Source organism: Grampus griseus (genome assembly GCF_964374135.1).
Source record: "Grampus griseus genome assembly, chromosome: 11".
Taxonomy (NCBI): Eukaryota; Metazoa; Chordata; class Mammalia; order Artiodactyla; family Delphinidae; genus Grampus; species Grampus griseus.
In genome coordinates, this window is record NC_139005.1 from 29,084,494 (window position 1) to 29,096,820 (window position 12,327).

At 55.7% G+C, this 12,327-nt stretch overlaps 1 pseudogene across 1 annotated transcript; it reads left to right on the plus strand.

The window, feature by feature from the left end:
- The first annotated feature begins 4,799 nt into the window (after positions 1 to 4,799).
- On the plus strand, positions 4,800 to 5,649 carry LOC309829343 (serine/arginine-rich splicing factor 3-like; annotated as a pseudogene). Its single transcript has one exon. The product of its transcript is annotated as a serine/arginine-rich splicing factor 3-like (transcript).
- Positions 5,650 to 12,327: the final 6,678 nt, after the last annotated feature.

The window sequence follows — 12,327 nt, forward strand, 5'->3', positions numbered from 1 at the left end:
CCGCTCATCATGCTGCAGCAGGGAGGGCAGGTTGGGCGTAGGCTTGGTGAAGTTGGCCACCATGGCCGCGATGGCGATCTGGCAGCTCCCATCGTGCTGTAGGCAGCCCGGCTGCAGGCCGAAGCAGGCCGCGTGCCCGGACTTCCCCACCCTGCGGAGGGACGTGGATGGGGCCCCGCTTCCACAGAGGAGCCCCGGCCCACGGCCGGCAGGTTCCCCCACGCACGCACCGAGGATAGAGGTCAGGTAGAACTTGCCGATGGATGACCTTGCCCGAGGCTGCGTCCCAGACCGTTTAGAGCCTCACGTCTTCGTGACACATGCTGGTGCCCTCCTCCAGGTCAAAGGTCAGCCCCAGCAGCTCCTGGGAGATGCCCAGCAGCCCGTGTGTGAGCGCCTGCATGGGGAAAGACTCATTGAGCAGGTACTGGTTCACGTGGTAGCGCGTCTCCTCCCCCTGGTTCATGTAGTAGCGCAGGTCCCAGGCGTTGATGGGGCCGTCAAAGTGCAGGCCCCGCCTCTGGCACTCGGCCTTCTTTAGCTCCAGGATCACGGCTGCTCCTGCTCCCCGAGGGGCTTCAGCTTCTGGGCCAGCTCACCTGCGGACGGAGGGGAGAGGCTCGGCTACGTCCCTGGGGCGGCCCCCCAGCCACCTCCGACCCCGCGCCCCTCGAGGCAGAATGAAGGGTCTGGGAAGGTGACCCCCAAGGGCTGACACAGTGGGGTCTCAGGCAGCACCATGTCCGGTCAAGGTCCGCCTGACCCCGTCCCCACTGGGACTCGGGGAGGCGGTGTTACCTAGGACAGTGGCCACCACCTGGCTGGTCTTGTCCATGTTCATCTCCAGCACGGAGTCGGCATGCGTGCGGAACCCCAGCAGGCGGGACTTCAGGGCCTGCAGCCTCACCAGCTCCCTGAGGATCACGCAGTTCTCCTGGAACCCAGAGATGGAAGGCGCTGGGGACCGAGGGCCACGCCCTCCCTGCGGGTCCTGGGCCAGGTCTCTGCAGGCGGGCAGGGCTCCCAGGCCACTGGCGGGCACAGCCAATCCCCCTCCCTCCTCCTCCTGGCCCGGATTTCTAGACACTTTGGTGCTGTCCTAACACGTGGTCTTTATTAACACAGGTCCTTCTGGAGCCGGAAACGGCATGAACGTGATGGGCTCTAAGGCCAAGGGCAGGAAGAAATGCGGCCAGTCTTTCCAGGAGCCACCAAGGGGCCTCCCCGGGCTCAACAAGACAAACACGGCTGCCGTGCAGACAGTAGCTCAACCCCACGGCGCCCAAACACCCAGCCCCTGGACGGTGAGACACCTGTTGCTGCAGGTGGCCCGTGGCTCACTGATGAGGCCCGGCCCCAGGCGTACGCCACCTTCTCTGGGGCCACCTCTCCGGTCTGCAGTGGGGTTCTCCTGGGAGCCCCCAGTCACCACAGGACCAGCGTGGCCTGTCTGTAGCCCAAGAAGGTGGGGACACAAGACTGTCCCCCGTGCCCCCTGCATCACCCGTGAGGCTGAGCGAGCACCAGTGGTGTCTGCGGGGAAGATGAAGGGCTCACGCACAGCCCCCATCTACAGAAGCACAGACTGCAGCCACATGCGCTATGAAACAAACACAAGTGTCCATGCAGGACCCGATGTCTGAATGTCAGGGCCATGCCCGGGCCACAGTGAGAAGGTGCATCCCCCATGCAAGCCACAGAGAGGGGATGGGGGGGCCATCTGCGATTCTGAGCTCATCGGGTATCACCCCAGAGGGAGAGGGAGAGGGAGAGAGGTAGACAGAAGTACAGAGGGAGAGAAAGAGAGAGGGAGGGAGAGACGGCTCTCCCTTCCCTGGGGGTTCTCTAGTGCAGCCAAGGCTGAAAACCACTGCATTTTGGGAGATGGGTCCTCGTGGAAGAGTTAAATAGTAGCTCATGGCATTATCGACACATACTAAAAAGGCCCCAAATCTTGGGGAGTCAGGGAGGGGAGTGTCGGCTGCCTCGTAAACGAGGAGAGATTGGGCATCAGGGGAGGTGCCTGTGCAGCCTGCGCCCAGGGCCCCGCAGACTTCATCTCCCAGCGGTGGTCCTGGGCTGGAAGTCAGCGGGGAGGTCAGGCTGTCCAAGCATCAACGTTGACTTCAGGGCTGATCTAAAAGGCGCCTGGTGTTTGTTGAAGCAGAAAAAAGAGAAAGCAGTAGGGAGAGGATGGGAGTGGGAGGGGGAGGGAGCCCCCCTCCTCAGCACTTCTACCGCTCTCCCTCTCTCTCTCCCTTTCTCCCTCTCTCCCTCTACCTCGCTGCCTCTCCCTCTCCCTCTCCCTCTCCCTCCATCTCTCCCCCTGCCTCTCTCCCTCCCTCTCTCCCTGTCTCTCTTTCCCTGTCCCTCTCTCTCTCTCCCTCTTTCCTTCCCCCTCTCCCTCTCCCCCTTTCCCTCTCCCTCTCCCCCTCTCCCTCTCTCCCTTCCTCTCTCCCTGTCCCTGTTTCCCTGTTCCGCACGCTCTGGCTCTACCTCTTTCCCTCTCCCTCTCCCTCTTCCTCCACCTCCTTCCCTCTCTGGAGAGGGAGGGGGGAGAGGGAGAGAGAGGGGGGAGAGGGAGAGAGAGGGGGGAGAGGGAGAGAGTGATAGAGGGAGGGAGCGAAAGATGTCTCTCCCTCCCTCCCTCTCTCCTTCTCCTCCCTCTCGCTCCAACTCTCCTTCTCCCTCCGTCTCTCCATCTCCCTCACTCCCTCCCAGAGAGGCAGAGATAAGGCAGAGGGAGAGAGGGAGAGGGAGAGATGGAGGGAGAGGGAGAGGGAGGGAGAGGGAGAGGGAGGGAGAGGGAGAGGGAGGGGGAGGGAGAGGGAGAGGGAGAGGGAGAGGGAGAGAGGGAGAAAGAGGTCTCTTCCTCCCTCCCTCTCCCTCTCTCCTCCTTCTCTCCCTCTCTCCCTCTCCCTCTCTCTCTCCCTGTCCCTGTTTCCCTGTTCCGGTCTCCCTCTCCCTCTGTCCCTCTCCCTTGTCTCTGCCTCTCCCTCCATCTCTCCCTCTCTGAGAGGGAGTGAGGACGAGGGAGAGATGGAGGGAGAGGGAGTGACAGAGGGAGGAAGAGGGAGAGAGGAAGGGAAAGGGCGAGGGAAAGAGAAGGGGAGACGGAGGGAGGGTGAGAGGGAGAGTCGGAGGAGAGAGGGAGGGAAGAAGAGACCATTTTCCCTCTCCCGCTCTCCCTCTCTCTCTCTCTCCCCCTCTCTCTCTCTCTCTCTCCCTCTGTCCCTCTCTCTCTTCCTCTCTCCCTCTCCCTCCATCTCTCCCTCTCCCTTATCTCTGCCTCTCCCTCCATCTCTCCCTATGTGGGAAGGAGTGAGGGAGATGGAGACATGGAGGGAGAGGGAGAGTTGGTGGAAGAGGGAGAGGGAGGAGAAGGAGAGAGGGAGGGAGAGAGGGAGAGACGTCTTCGCTCCCTCCCTCTATCCCTCTCTCCCTTTCCCCTCTCTCCCTTCCTCTCCCCCCTCCCTCTCCTGCTCTCCCTCTCCCTCTTTCCCTCTCCCTCTCCTTCTCCCTCCACCTCCTGCCGTCTCTGGAGAGGGAAGGAGGTGGAGGGAGAGGGAGAGCGGAACAGGGAAACAGGGACAGGGAGAGAGGGAGGGAGAGGGAGAGAAGGAGGACAGAGGGAGAGGGAGGGAAGAAGAGACCTCTTTCCCTCTCCCCCCGCCCTTCCTCTCCTCTCCATATCTCTCTCCCTCTCTTCCTCTCCCTCCCTCTCCCTCCATCTCTCCCTCTCCCTCTCCCTCTCTCCCTCTCTCCCTCTCCCTTGTCTCTGCCTCTCCATCTCTCCCTCTCTGGGAGGGAGTGAGGGAGAGGGAGAGATGGAGGGAGAGGGAGAGATGGAGGGAGAGGGAGAGGGAGGAGAAGGAGGGAGGGAGAGGGAGGGAGAGAGGGATAAAGGGAGGGAGAGAGGGATAAAGGGAGGGAGGGAGGGAGGGAGGGAGGGAGAGAGGGAGGGAGAGAGACGTCTTTCGCTCCCTCCCTCTATCCCTCTCTCCCTCTCCCCCCTCTCTCTCCTTCTCCCCCGCCTCCTGCTCTCTCTCCCTGTCCCTCCACCTCCTTCCCTCTCCAGAGAGGGAAGGAGGTGGAGGGACAGGGAGAGGGAAAGAGGTAGAGGGAGGGCGTGCGGAACAGGGAAACAGGGACAGGGAGAGAGGAAGGGAGAGAGGGACAGGGAAGAGGGACGGGGGAGGCGGGAAGAGGGAGGGGGGAGAGGGAGGAGGTAGAGGGAGGGGGAGGGGAGAGGGAGAGGGATGTGGGAGAGCGAGGGGGAGACGGAGGTGGAGAGGGAGTTGGGAGAGGGACGGGAAGGGGGGAGAGGGAGGGGGCGATGGAGAGAGGGAAAGAGAGAGACGCAGAGGAAAGAGGGAGAGGGAAGAGAGAGAGAGAGAGGGACAGAGGGAGGGGGAGAGGGACGAGAGGAAGCAGGGAGAAAAGAGAAAGAACACACCATCTACATTTCTGTCAAATGACACCGGGGATCCTTACACAACCAGGAGAAAATAACACAGCGAGGCTCTTTCTCAGCTGGAACTGGAACTGCAGATGGGGCCAAACACCACCAGGGTGGCCACACATGTCCAGCTGCCGCCCCAGCCCCCTGAGTCTGGTCACCAGGGCTCTGAGTGTTTGCTCAAGGGACCTGGGGTTCACCCTGTCACCCTGGAGGTCGGGCCTAGACAGCAGGGCCCCGGGCTGGACACACAGGGGGAAAAGCATCCCCACAGGACAGCTTGTGCGAGCCGATTCAGCTGCGAGATTCTAGAGGCCCGGGATCACCCTGTGGCCCATGAAACCCAGGAGCCAGGAGGGTCTTGCATCGGGATTCCTGTCCGTTGGACTGTAACGTTTATGTAAGGAATCTTGGAAACAGTGGTAACAAGACTGAATTCGAACGAGCTTTAGGATATTATGGACCACTCCGAAGTGTGTGGGTTGCTAAAAACCCTCCCGGCTTCGCTCTTGTTGAAAATGAAGATCGCCGAGATCTGTCTGAGATGCTGAGAACTAGACGGGAGAACGCTCTGTGGCTGCCGAGTAGGAGTGGACCTGTCGAATGGGGAAAGGAGAAGTCGAAATCATGGCCGCCTCCTCCTTGGGGTCGTCGCCCTCGAGATGATCATCGGAGGAGGAGTCCTCCCCCTCACCACAGATCTCCAAGACGGAGAAGCTTCTCCCGCAGCCGGAGCAGGTCCCTTTAGTAGATATAGGAGAAGAGAGAGATCACTGTCCCAGGAGAGAAATCGCAAGCCGTCCCCATCTTTCTCTAGGTCTCCTAGCCGATCCAGGTCAAATGAAAGGAAATAGCAGACCACTTTGCAAGAGGAGTGGTGCACAGGAAATAACTTCATTTGACAGGAGTATGTACAGAAAATGCAAGTTTCGTTTGAGACTTCCGAAGCTTGATGCACTTTTTAAATGTTTTAGCTGTTCACATTTGTTTGTCTCTTGGGACAGTGACACATAAAGGTGTCATTCTCTATGGTTTGAAATGGGTCATATGAGGCATGTAATATGAAGAATTGTTTCTTTACAATGTTCTCTTAAGCAAAATTGAATTTGCTTTGAATTTTTGGTCTTGCCTAGACTGATAATAAAACTCTAACTCCTGCCCACCTAAAGTGTGATGTTTATTATTATGGAAACAACACTGGCAAACATTGAAAAGACTTTCTGTAGCTGGGATATGGTATGCAGCTGTAGTTAAGCAAGCAGTCTTTAAAAGGTGCTGTGAACACAAGCCAGCAGGTAGAAATGAAAGCCGCACCCTTACCCTAGATTAGAAGTTTAAGAATTCCACTAGTCTTCACACTGGACAAGAGGTTGTCCAGTGAGTTTAGAATCTAAGAAGTTTCAAGGAAGTTAGTTTCCCTTTGAGTTAGGTCATAAGTCCCCTCTGTGATTACTGTACATGAATACATAGCTCTTTGTAATGTTATTTGGAAGTTGAGATTATTAAGATACCAATGTCTTGCCAGATGAAGAGTATATTGTAGAGCTGAACTTTGAGTTACTGTGCAATTTTTTTTTTCATGCTGTCATTTGTAATATGTTTTGTGAGACTCCTTGGGATTAAAGTTTTGGTTCCAAAAGGAACAAAGAAAAAAAAAAAGGATCCACCTGCCAATGCAGGGGACACGGGTCCGAGCCCTGGTCCGGGAAGATCCCATGTGCCGCAGATCAACTAAGCCCGTGGGCCACAACTATTGAGCCTGCGCTCTAGATCCTGGGAGCCACAACTACTGAGCCCCCATGCCACAACTACAGAAGCCCGCACAGCTAGAGCCCGTGCTCCGAAACAAAAGAAGCCACTGTAATGAGAAGCACATGCCCGCAACAAAGAGGAGCCCCTGCTCGCCGCAACTAGAGAAAGCCCGTGTGCAGCAATGAAGACCCAACGCAGCAAAAAAAAAAAAAAAAGACGATACTGGCCAGGTGATCAGGGGTAAAATTGTTTGTCACAAGTCCCGTTGATGGTGTGTATCCTTGATGTGTGTATCCTTGATGGTGTGTATCCTTGATGATGTGAGCTGAGGAGAATGACATTTTTATCTGTGTCTGGATCTTCCGCCCCAAACCCCATAACTCCAGCCCAACCATAAGAAAAACATCAGAAAACCAACAGACAAACAAATTGAGGGACAAAATACCTGACCAGTCCTCCTCAAAACTTTCAAGGTATCAAAACCCAGGGACGTCTGAGAAATGTCACAGCCCAGAGGAGACTGGGACAGAAAAAGGATGTTAGGGGAAAGCTAGGGAAATTCTAGTAAAGTGTGGACTTTAGTTAATAATAACGTATCCATCTCGGTTCCTTAGTTGGATAAGCATGTCGTACTAACGTACTAAAGTACTAACGTGTTGGAAATAGGGGTACTGGGTCGGGGGTCCACAGCACTCTGTACACTCTGTACAGATCTTTGCAACTTCTTTGTAACTCTAAGCTATTCTAAAATTAAGCAACTACTAAACAGATAAGAATGTTATTTCCCTGATTTGAACATGCCTGAGTTTGTTTTCATGGTCACATTTGTGCTGTCTGGATGTGTCTTGGAATCAGTAGCAAAGGAGAGTTGCCAGCCCCTGGGAAGATGCGTCTGGTTTGCAGGTGGCTTGCTCTGGAGCTGAAGACCACGGTGGGAAGTCTGCAGCCTCGGGCTGCACTTAGAACCATGGGAGGGGATGGGCCAGCTCAGTTAGGGATGGAATAAAACTCTTTTTCTTTTCCATTATGGCTTATCACAGGATATTGAATATAGTTCCCTGTGCTAGACAGTAGGACCTTGTAGCTTATCCATCCTATATTTAATAGTTTGCGTGTCTGCTAACCCCAAACTCCCAATCCAACCCTCCCTCCCTCTTTCTCCCCCTTGGCAACCACAAGTCTGTTCTCTATGTCTGTGAGTCTGTTTTTGTTTCGTAGACAAGTTCATTTGTGTCGTATTTTAGATTTCACATATAAGAGAGATCATATATGTGTCTTTCTCTTCTGACTTACTTCACTTAGTATGATAATCTCTAGGTCCATCCACGACGTTGCTGCAAATAGCATTATTTCATTCTTTTTATGGCTGAATATATTCCATTGTATATATGTACCACATCTTCTTTATCCATTCATCCATCAGTGGACATTTAGGTAGCTTCCACATCTTGCCTATTATAAATAGTGATGCAATGAACATTGGGGGTGCATGTATCTTTTCTTCCTTCCTTCCTTCCTTCCTTCCTTCCTTCCTTCCTTCCTTCCTTTCTCTCTCTCTCTCTCTTTCTCTCTTTCTTTATTTTTTTGTCACACAGCATGTGGGATCTTAGTTCCCTGGCCAGAGATGGAACCCATGCTCCCTACACCGGAAGCACAGAGTCTTAACCACTAGACCACCAGGGAAATCCCAGGGGTGTATGTATATTTTTGAATTAGAGTTTTCTCCAGATCTATGCCCAGGAGTGGAATTGCGGGACCCTATGGCAGCTGTATCTGTTCTCTGCACGTCTCACATCAACCACCTGCACTCCAATCCTTGCTCTCAACGTCATCTTCGGGGAACACAACCTGCGACAGGGACCTTGACAAGAAGAAATGGCTCAGGGAAGAGCTACCTGCACAGGGAGGAGATAGAGGCCATCGACCCTGGGGTGCGGCGGGGAGAGTGGGCACAGAGATTTGTCATTTCATCCCTGATACTCAGCCCTCCTGGCTGCCCCACTCTAGGTCACCTCGGGATACAGAGGTGACCCGGTTAGAGTCCCAGCCTGTGCAGGAATCTAGGGGCACCAGCGGGTCTGAATAATATTAGTGCAGGGTCTCCCCCATGGCACTGGGGTTATTTGGGGCGGGTCATTCTCTGCTGGGGGCCCCTCCTGGGCACTGTGTGGGGTTCAGCAGCATCCCTGTCCCCACCCATTTGATTCCAGGGGCCCCTCCCCCCCAGTTGTGACAACCACAGATTTTCCCCAGACATCACCGAAAAACTGGGTGAGGCGGAAGCAGGATGGCCCTGGGTGAGGACAGCTGTGTTGAAGCAACCAGCCTGGCTTAGGGCAAGGTCTGCCCCAATCCTGTCAGAGCCTGCATTTAGAACTGCCCCTTCCCTCTCCCACCTCCCATGCCCTGCAGTGGTCTCCGAGACATCATCCCCATGTAACAAATCACACCTTCTCAGTTTACTGTCCCCAGCACCTAGAAGAGTGTCTGCTATGTAGTAGATGCTTCATAAATACTTGCTGAATAAAGGAGTTGAATAAAGGGATGAGTGGATGAATGAATGAAGGTTACCATGGAAGGAGGGGGGAGATTCCCTTTCTGGCTCTCGGGGGTTGGGATCTCAAGTGAAAGATCCATCCTAAATAGGCTGACCAGCCTTCTGGGGTTCCCCGGAAATGAGGGTTTCCCCACAGTTCCAGCGCTCAAACCTGAGCAGTCCTGGGCAAACTGGGGGCGGGTGTTGGTCACCCTGTGTAAACACAGTAACAATTCCAACTGCAATAGCAATGGCCAAGGACCTCTACGGTCTTATTGACCAGGCCCAGTTCTTTACCTGGCGGGGAAGGGTGGGCCGGGATTGGAATTCCGGTGATCCAGGGTGGGCGGGTGAGGGCACACCCTGGGCTTGTGTAGGGGAGTCCAGGAAGGTTCTGGAGGAAGTGACAGTGACACAGGAGGGAGGGAGGAGTCTAAGGAAGAACATCCCACACAACAACGTGTGCCAATGGCCCTGGGCCCAAGGTCACACCTGACCAGGGCTTGCTTTTTTTTTTTCTAATTTACTTTTTCCCACATGGATATGCAATTGTCCTAATGCCATTTATTGAAAACTCCTTAATTTCCCCACTTTCTGTCATATCAAGTTCTCATCTATCTGTTTCTGGACCTTTATTCTCTACCATAGAGCTATACGTCCCATCCTTGCACCACTAGGGCTGTTTCATCACTATAACTTTATTTTTTATTCATTTATTTCTTTGGCCGTGCCGGGCGGCATGTGGGATCTTATTTCCCTGACCAGGGATCGAACCTGCACCCCTTGCAGTGGAAGCTCAGAGTCTTAATCGCTGGACCTCCAGGGAAGTCCCCAGGGCTTGCTTTGACATCCATCGAATGGTGGCGGGTGGGCACGGGGAGCAGCTGTCTGTGAGCCATCCTGTGTAGAAATGCAGGGTGGAGGGCAGGACAGCTGGAGCGGGAGGGGAAGAGGCGGAGGAGGGAGGGAGGGAGGGATGGCGGGCGGGCGAGAGACAGACAGAGAGTTTCCGGAGACACTAGCTCTGGCCGTGTCCTAGGGCATGAAAGCTGAAAATAGCTCCTAGTGCCGGGAGCCTTGGAGCCGGAGCCTGGGAGCCAGGGTGACTGGCTCTCCTCCCTGGTGTGTGTGTGTGGGGGGGGTGGGGGTGGGGGTGGGCTCTGGACTTCTCAGGCTGGGAATGGGGTGCACGGAGCAGGGACGGAGCAGGGACCCTTCTCTCTGGGACCCCGCGGGCCATCCTTAGCTCACAAAGCTGAGCCACTCCTAGCCCTACGAGTGGGGGGCTTATCCTCCCTGTCCCCTGGATCACACCCCCTCACACACAACTTCCCCTTGTGTGCTCCCAGCAACCAAGAGAATCTGTTTTTAAAAGATTTGGGGGAGGGGGGGTAAACATACAAACAAGAGCAGAATGGATACTTTTCCAGAATGGGAATGGCTCTGTGTAACCCCATCCCCAGGGTAACCAGAGTCCTGCCCTCTAACACCCTTGACGAGTCAGCCTTGGTCTGGGCTTGCAGACCCACGGAAGCTTTCTCATCCCCTCCTTCAGACCCCGTCTCTCCCTCGGCGTCTTTGTGAGAGGCACCCGGGGAAGTGGGACTGCTAGGCTGTACTGCTGCTAGAACTCCACCTGGGCTCCACCAGGCTCCAGCCCCCCGCCCTGTGCACCTCTCTGACCCTGAGGCACCTCAACTGGTAGGAGCGGCATCACCTTCCCTCCCGGGACTTGAGACACTTAAGGGAGACACAGAAAGGACAAGCGTTTGGCTCCCTGGCTGGCAAAGAGCAGGTGCTCAATTGTCATAAGTGTCCGTATCAGTGAGGGTTCTCCAGACAAACAGAATCCATAGGGGGTGTGTGTATATACACACACACGTACATATGTACACGCATACAAATATAAACATATGTGTATACATATATATATATAATATCTATACACACATATACAAATTAATAGGCTTGTATATATTCAATATTTTTACATACATAGTTTCGTTTTAAGGAGTTGACTCTTGTGACCGTGAGGCAGGCAAGTCAGGGCAGGACTCTGGGCTGGAGACACAGGGAAGAGATGATGTGCCAAGTCCACTGGAGGAACACTTCCCTCTTTCTAGGGCACCTCATTTTTCTCTCCAGTCCTTCAACTGATGGACGAGGCCCACCCACGCCGCGGCATTGACAATCTCCTTTACGCAAAGTGGACCAATTTCAGTGTTAATCTCTTCTGAAAAATACCTTCCTGGCCACATCTGGAATAATGTTTGTGGTTGCCGGGGCCCCACGCAGTGCGCACATGAGATTAACCAACCCCGTGGCGATGATGACACTTTATTTTCTCCCTTGACCATTGTCACTACTATTCCAATTAAAATGGCAGGCATTTCCTTTTTTGCCAGTACTGAGCGTCCGCTATCCGGTGCCTAGCATAGGCTAAATACACGGCATTTTTGTGAACAGAAGCCGGGATTCCACCTGTCATATTTAATAGGAATTATAGGGTGTGTGTGTGTGTGTGTGTGTGTGTGTGTGTGTGTGTGTGTGTGTGTGTGTGTGTGTGTGTGTGTGTGTGTGTGTGTGTGTGTGTGTGTGTGTGTGTGTGTGTGTGTGTGTGTGTGTGTGTGTGTGTGTGTGTGTGTGTGTGTGTGTGTGTGTGTGTGTGTGTGTGTGTGTGTGTGTGTCACGGTATGTCGAGGTCAGGAATCGAACCCGCCACCACTGGCCCTGAGAGGTTTTGCCCGGTCCCCAATTCGGGCCGGTGGGTGTGGCCAGGGGCAGCCGATGACGTGCGTGCGTGCGTGCGTGGGAGCGTGCGTGCGTGAGAGCCTGCGAGTCCACGAGGCGGGCCGCGCGCGCCGGGAGTGTTTCAGTCCGGCCCACGGCTCATTGTGCTCGCCTCACGCGCCCGAGTTCGCAGCAGCGCTGAGGGCCCCGGGCCTGTGACCACAAAGAGGGAGCCGGGGGCCGGACGGGAGCGCGGCGGCCGCAGCTGAGGCCCAGGCCAGGCCCCCTCCCTTCAGCCTCCCGCCTGCCCGTCTGCCCCGCCCCCGCTGGCGGCGCCACGCCCCTCCCCCAAGCGCCAGACTAGCGCGGTGCGGGGACCGCTCGCGAAGACAATGGGGAGAAGCTGGAGCTGAGGCTGGAGTCGCTCTTGGGGACCGAGCCCGCTGTCTACCCGTGGCCGCTGCCGGTCTACGTAAGTGCCGCCCGTCCCCTCCTCCCGGATCCCCGCCCCTCTTCCCCCACGGCGCGCGCTGAGCCTACCGAGAAGCGGAGCGACTCGAGTCGCCAGACCCTCTTTGGAGCCCCCCTTCCCGCCCCGCCGTGGTTCTCCGCGGCCGTTTCCAGCCCCCGCGCGCAGTGTGGGCAGAGGGGAGCCGGCGCCGTCCGGGGGCGTCGACTCGGCCGCGGGGACCCCGCGCTTCCGAGGGGCACCTGAGCCGGTCTGCGGTTGGCTCTGCAGGGCTGGGGACCCCGGTCCCACGGGGCCTGGACTGCCGGCAGGCTTGCCCTTCTGTACTTTAGGATCTGACATGTAGGGTTTCTTTTTCCTGGTAGTTTATTCTTAGCGCTG